The sequence below is a fragment of the Aplidium turbinatum genome, chromosome 1, assembly GCF_918807975.1.
Source record: "Aplidium turbinatum chromosome 1, kaAplTurb1.1, whole genome shotgun sequence".
NCBI lineage: Eukaryota > Metazoa > Chordata > Ascidiacea > Aplousobranchia > Polyclinidae > Aplidium > Aplidium turbinatum.
Genome location: NC_137472.1, coordinates 56,613,980 through 56,621,521, shown reverse-complemented (window position 1 = coordinate 56,621,521; position 7,542 = coordinate 56,613,980). Strand labels below are relative to the sequence as shown.

The 7,542-nt window shown below is 37.0% G+C and overlaps 1 long non-coding RNA gene across 1 annotated transcript; it reads right to left on the bottom strand.

Moving 5' to 3' along the window:
* Nucleotides 1–1,364: 1,364 nt before the first annotated feature.
* On the bottom strand, nucleotides 1,365–3,743 carry LOC145783585 (uncharacterized). Its single transcript, XR_014290931.1, has 2 exons — nucleotides 3,608–3,743; nucleotides 1,365–1,585 (listed from the first exon to the last, which is right to left on the bottom strand). It is a non-coding gene; the product is annotated as an uncharacterized LOC145783585 (long non-coding RNA).
* Nucleotides 3,744–7,542: the final 3,799 nt, after the last annotated feature.

Sequence of the window (7,542 nt, the reverse complement as noted above, 5' to 3'; positions counted from 1 at the left end):
ACATTAATGAAATTAAATCAAAAATATTGAAAAACAATCTGCATTCGCTATTTCTTAAATTTAATAAAATATAAATTTTTTGACCAATTCATTTTAATTTAATTGCGTTATGTCCAATTCATGCTGATCAAACAAGTTTCTCGGAATAGGCCACAAAGGGGGTCTACGCAAACCAAAATATATTTTAAGGGGTCCTCATTAAAAAAAGTTTAAGAACCCCTGCCCTAGTCGAATATATTACATAGGGGAATCAGTTGAATCGCAATGTAGTTTGACAGTTTATTTGCTCGTGCCAACCAGCCAAAACATTGTATCTTAAAGGTTGTGATGTCACATTCATCCGTTACAGCGGTGCTTCACAAATATTTAGTGTTGTAGTCTGCATTCGTAATTACTCGATTCTCTGGTGTGTTGTATTTTGATATACAATAATATACGAAGAAGATAAAGAAACTGTGAAATGATTGAAAGAACATTCCAGTAACACAAGTGAATACTCGTGTTACTTTGTATTGGTTGCAACTTTCCTGCGTTAAAGTACCTCGGACGTTTTATAACAATTTAAAGCTTCATATTTTTCTCAGTTTTAACAAATCCTGAGGCAAGCGAGATATTTTATGTTGCATTCTAGTTAGGATTGAGTGGGACTTTATAATATTATGTAATTAAGATATCTTCTAAAGCTTTTGTGATGAAATTTTTGTATCATTTATCTTGTACATAACTTATGTGTTGTGTGTACCAGGGCTGTGGGGTCGGTGCGAAAAATATAGCAATCCGACTCCTCGGTTTATAACTGGCCGACTTCAGTGTTGCCAAATGTTAACGTTACCAGATTACTTTTAATTTTTGTCGTTTTTCATATTGTTTAAATTTAATTTCACTCAAGTTGTGATCAAAATTGAAATGGCGAAATTTTTAAAAACTGGCAAAAACAAACATTTCTGTCTTCGCTAAACTTTTAAAGCGCAATACCGAGCACAAATGGCGAGCACAAAATTTTTTTTGTTCATTATTTTACAGTATATCAAGTCAGAGTCCATCTTTTTTTAAAGACTCTGGACACGCCAAAACCGCTCCACTTCCAGACTCCACAGCCCTGGTGTGTACAGTAAGCTATAACTCTTTCAACTCACATAAAGTCACTAGTCTGCAATATGACGTTTCTGACCCTAAGGACGTCATGCAGTAACGTTGACAGGGGTCCAAGGGATACTTTTAGACCCGGGATAATTTTAGGGGCCCGGGTCTAATGGTGAAATGTCTTCATTTGAGGCCCAAGGATCTCATTTTCACCGGGTCCAAAGTATCCTCTCTACGGGCCTTGACGTCATGTGGTATTTGGGACATTTTCTTTGCAGACACACTATCTTGGGACATTGGCGCAGTAGCTTCGTAGTGCTATTTTTATGTTTGTTTTTTATTCAAACGAACATTTGCACCATTTTTTTTGTTTCATGCTTTACACTTATAATTGTTCTCAACGCATTTTAAAGAAAATTTTGGAATCACATAAAATGAAATTTTTGCGTGGTTTCAACACGTTCAAGAGGCAGTTTTTGAATTTTATACTTTTAGCATGTCACTTAGGCTATATATTAGGGTGTTTCATTTTTTCACCATTTTTGAAATTCAAAATGCCTGGGGTCCCATCTGGTGGTATTTGGGGTAAAAAGTTTACACCGCAAATTTTTTTCAATTATGACGTCACATTGAGGTGGTCCACGAGGTTTAAAATTTTTGGTTTTCAAAATCTCGAAATTTGGCCGTATCTCCGGAATCGCTCACCATATATCGACAAAATTAGTATCAAAATGCGCAGAAGGGTCGGTTTTCTATACCTGATGTAGAGAATATTAAGATCTATCTGCTTCAGAAAAAAAGTTATTTCAAAAAATCTGATTTTCGGTCTATTTTCTTCTGATGAACAGAGATCAGGTGATCAAGATAAAAGTTTTTCTGTGTTTTTCCATCTTGGAAGCTGCTATTGCGTAATAATAGTTCTTGTTCGTTTTGCAAGAGATGAAATAGTAATTTGAAGGTATTACTATTATAATATTAATGTAACCGTTGAGGAAGAGGTATGCTGCTCACCTGCTTTAGATTAAGTGTCATTATGGCATTAAGGTCAGGTATTAGTAAGTCGATGCAAAACTTCATGGAATTGGAGAGAAATGTGCTTCCCCTGAATTCAGATATAGCCAGTCACTATTTTTACTTGAGGAAGAAAGTAGCCGAAACTAATCCTAAGTTTTTGAAGAAAATACTCCATTTCATGAAAGATGAACTGCTGAAAGATGTAGTTGGCATATGGAACAAAGCTGGTCTTCCAGTGCTTAGCAAACAGAGAAACCTAGCACTTCTGGCATACAATCTGCCAAAGCATCGGCACTACTATGTTTGAAACAAAGAAAAATAAATGAAGTAGTTAGATGTCTACACAGTAGCGAAAGCGACTCTGATGGTGATATAAATTGGGAAGATGATAAGGAATACGAGCCTCTGAAACCAGCTGTTTGGGGAAAAGTGTACAAGAAAGTACATTCTTTTTCCATAAATGATAGAAGTTGTGTACTTGCTGATCGTAGGATAACTTCGGTACGCCAGCAGTAAGATCTTATGAGGTCGGTTCTTGGAAAAGATCAAGTAGCTGCAATGCTGCATCACCTTCGACAGTATACCGCAAACGACAAAAAACGAGAGAAAAATCTCTGATGGAAAATGAGAACTTTCTCAACTCAGCTTCTGCTCAACTCAGCTTATGTTATGATGGGCGCGTTGTCGATCAAATAGATCGATACGTTTCCTTGGGCCAACTTGTTGATGATAATGGCATGAAGCACGAAGGTGTGCTTGCTGTTAAATCTTTTCCCAAAAGTGTGTCGGTCATTGCAGAACTGATTTTTGGCACCATCATCCAGGAGGCTTGCAGAGTTCACCTATCCCAATATTCAGTCATGGCTGATACGACTGCTCTCAACACAGGAAAAAAGTCCGGAGTCAATACTCGACTGGTCAATTATTTTAATGGTGAAGTTGGTCATGATATTCATACCCTTTAATGCATGTTCCACATAAACGAAATATATCTTTCCCATGTCATTTCTTTTGTGGACGACGACAAGAAGAGTCCCGGAGCAATGCAAGATGGGGCTTTGCTTAAGCAGATATCAAGACTAGACAAGCCCAGTACTGAAACCTTAACACCAACTATTATTACGCAATAACAGCTTCCAAGAGTGGAAAAATACAGAAAAACTTTTATCTTGATCACCTGATCTCTGTTCATCAAGAGAAAATAGACCGAAAATCAGATTTTTTGAAATAACTTTTTTTCTGAAGCAGATAGACCTTAATATTCTCTACATCAGGTATAGGAAACCGACCCTTTTGCGCATTTTGATACTAATTTTGTCGATATATGATGAGCGGTTCCGAAGATACGGCCAAATTTCGAGAATTTGAGGCCTAAAAATTTTAAACCTCGTGGACCACCTCAATATGACGTCATAATTGAAAAAAAATTGGGGTATAAACTTTTTACCCCAAATACCACCAGATGGGACCCCAGGCATTTTGAATTTCAAAAATGGTGAAAAAATGAAACACCCTACTATATATTTGTTGCAGCAGATGTCACTTTCAAGGCAATGTTCAATTCGTCGTTTGACTTTTTCTTGATTGTAACAAATGATAGCTCATAAACTTTATTGTTATAATTTTCAATGTAGTTTTAACATTTAAGTTTGTTGATTTCAAATGTATAATTGATAATAATAGTTCTTGTTCAATGACAATTCATGATCTTCATCGTTGTAGTGGCATGAAGTTTGTAGCCTATGTAGTTTTTATTTTTAGTTGATTCAAATCAGTTTAATAATTATTTTTCATTGCACGACGATCTACAAAAACAACGATCACAAATACCAGATGCGTGTGTGAACCTTTTCTTTCAGTTCGACCAAAGGTCGGCTGCCAACTCGATAGGTGAAAGCACCTGCACAATGTCGGTTCGACCCCTCTAAAGGACACGGTTTTATTTGTAGATCTGTTTCCTTGTCTTTGTGTTCAGTTAATTTAAATCTTTGACCACCAGCGAACACCTGAATACGAAATAAAATGAAGATCCCGAGGGTCTCCAACATTTGTATTCGTGAGCTAAACTGCAGGACTGCTGAGCAAACGTAAGTTAGCTTAATATTAAAAAGTTCAGGTGTTCTTCAGAATTATTATATTTTCCAGCAGCAGTTGCAACTGTGTGCCAGATAAGTGCATTAGCTAATAACGTGTTGATCAAAAATATTTGCGTTTTGTTTACGTTGCTGTCATGAACAAGGATTTGGAAAACTTAAACAGAAATAATGCATTAGAAAACCTTTCCGTATTGTCTCGGCTAGTTTTTAGCACGTGGTTGTCGATTGACTAACATCTTTATGATCTCTGTAAACATGTTGTTGATAATCCCCATAGTGGCGTTAAAGTATTAAATTAAAAAACGATCGATTTGCATTACGGTACAAATAGTTTTCCAGACAGCAAATCAGTGTTTTTTTACATTGATTCAACGTCTGCAATGTAAAAAAACAACTAATTTGCTCTCTGGATCAATTGTTTCTATTTCTGATCAAAGCTTCATCATCAAATTTTATATTTTCGACCATCAAAGCAAAAAAGGAAGACCACTTGCCATATCATTGCGGCGGTCTAGAAAAATGTAGAAACACAAACGTTGAAGCGTGCTCTAAAGAAAAAGGATTTTGGTACGAACGCAAAACCTTGTAGGCTATAAGCTTGAACTGTGATTGTTTTTTCTGCAAAATTTACATGAAGTAGCCTATCAATAAGATATGAAAAAATTGAGTTCACTTAGCTTGTAATACACAAATATGCTAAATTAAGGGATTGAAATACCTCCACAGTTTTATGTAGGAGGCCATATCATTTTTAACATGACATTGATGATTGCAAAAATATGTAACTCTACCATGATTTATTGACGCACTAGCCTATAGGCCAGAGCTACTCAACTGGCGGTCCGAATCTGGACCTTCTGGGTGTTGATGGTGGACCTTGAGCTTTTGGAAGAATAGCCCCATTGCCACGTTTCAGGGCTTCTCTAAACAGATTTCTAGTGAAAGGAATCAATTTTTACTGTGATTATCCCAGTTGCTGGGGGGCTTCGACATTCAACACTTTCTCAAAAATCCAATTCGAGTTACATTTTACCTAAAAAAGCGGTTTGGTACAGATAGTTTAACTTTCGTGGTTGCGTGGGAAATAACTGATTCTCCGAACCGCTAAAAATATTCAACTTGTCAAACTGAACCTTTGGATTAGTTGAGTAACCCTGCTATAGGCTATCCCTGACGTAAATCGTTATTTACTTTCATCTTGGGTGTACTTATGACAGAATCGTATTGTCATAATGAGGTGGGAAAGTTCAAAGTCTTTGTTAATCGTATTTACACAATAGGTGCCTGTGTTTCTGTTTACCGATGCCAGGACTGAGCTTGAACGTGTTTATTTGAGAACTGACTTTCCAAAAAAAAGCATAGTATTATGTTAGCTTTTTTATTAGGTATTGCAAGCTAATTCCAGGAACGTAGTCAGGGGGGTGGGCAAAAAAGGCAATTGCTCCCCCCGAAATATTTTTAATAAACATCTCATCTTCTGTCGCAGGATAGCCACTTTACCGTAACAACGTTTGTAAGAGGTTGTTAAGCATGAACCAATCAGAACATGGTTTAAGTGGTTATTATCGTCCAATTGTGACCTTTCTAGCATTCAGTCAGAGAGTTGATTAGTGCTTTGAACTTTGTTTGGTAATTACAGAAGATATAAGAGTTATGACAGGGGTGAGAATCGAATCCACGTCATCCAAATGTATCCCCCAACCCTATGGGACATGCCGGAACGTTCACTTAACCGTATCTGTTACTGGCGTAAACCTTATGGTCTCGCCCTCTGCTAATTCAGCAATTTCACATAGAAGCAGTGACGCTAGAAACCTGAGATTTCTTGACTTTTACTTTTTTTTCTTGCCCCAACTTTTAATCCCGATTATGTTGGTATCGGATAATTGTGAAGTTCACAATAAACCTTTTGTCACAGCCAGTTATAAAATGCAAGAAATTTCCTCATATTCAATAGCTTGATTGACAGTTTACTATTAGCGTGCGGTTTTATTTTGTGTCTGTCAGTCATAACACGACGGGGCTAAAATTTCATTCTCTACCCAGGCAGCAAAATCCGTCATTTTTACATTGATTCAACGTCGATTTTGCTGTCTGGGTAGGGAGTTGGTCTTTGACGCGATATGAGTCATTCTTTGCTGGCAGACATCAATTAGGAAGGTAATTTATTATTTGCGCAAATTGCCTTGTAGTGCAAAAAGTGCATGGAATACTGTTTGCACAAAAACGGAAAAACAAAATTGATGAAATTCTGTGTTCTATGCAAGAGGACTTTCAAAATAAAATGTGAACTAAGAAATTTGACCAAGAAATGGTGAAAATAGGTCAAAAACCGATTCTTTATCACCTTTTCTACCTAAAATACACAATCACGAATATATTTTGCGAAATAAATTGATTGAAGTGATAGATAAGGCTTTTGACCAACGGCATACTTTTTCCCGTTGTTATTTGATATAAGCCGACGGAGTAATTAGCAATGAGAGAGACGTAGACCTGATGGTCTCGGCCAGTAACTCTTGACGCCAAAAGGAAGCAGTGACAGATACGGTTAAAGTGCCCATGACAGGTTGGACCCAAGTATAGTAACTTTTCTAAGCATTTTCTAGCGCAGAATTATGTTTAGCGAACATTTTAATCTTAACCTCGAAGCTCGACTGGTTAGGGCAAAATTTATACAAAACGACAGTTACGCAGCGCCACCACAGGCGAAACTCCTTATTTCACTGCTCTGGGACGACTTTGGTGATATTACGTCATCCTGGGTGGGCGTCGTTAGCGACGGATGAAACAAATGCTTTTTAGATGTAATTGGTGGATCACAGTTTGGTCGGAGTTGGTACAAGCGCTTGCTTTTTTCAAAGATTTATTGTTTTTTGCAGTTTAATAAAACTGTACTAGATACGTTCTTACAAAACCTAAAATATATTTGAAGTGAAAAATGAAGAAATCGTACGAATCATCATTCATATTTAATTCATCATCATTCATCACTATTCATAAATAAATAAAAGTTCTCTCTCTCATAATCTGCCTTCAGTTGGCCATTGAAATCCGGTGTAACGGTAACCATCTGGACTTGAAAATTATTTCGGATTCGCCAAACAATGCATGACGGCAGCACAATCCGATTGTTGCTTCCGAGAGCACCACCTTGTAGTATCCACTCCAATACATGCCTGTAAGCGACTAATTACCGATACTGCCTGCAAGGAAATAAAATCACTTCGTTTAGTGTGCATTCTTTAGCGTTTAGGTTATTTTTAGCCTAATGTAGTAGCGTCCTTACTCTTTTGATAGGTCTCCGTTTTCTCCTTTCGGTTTATTGCTTTTTCTCCAGTTCTTTCTG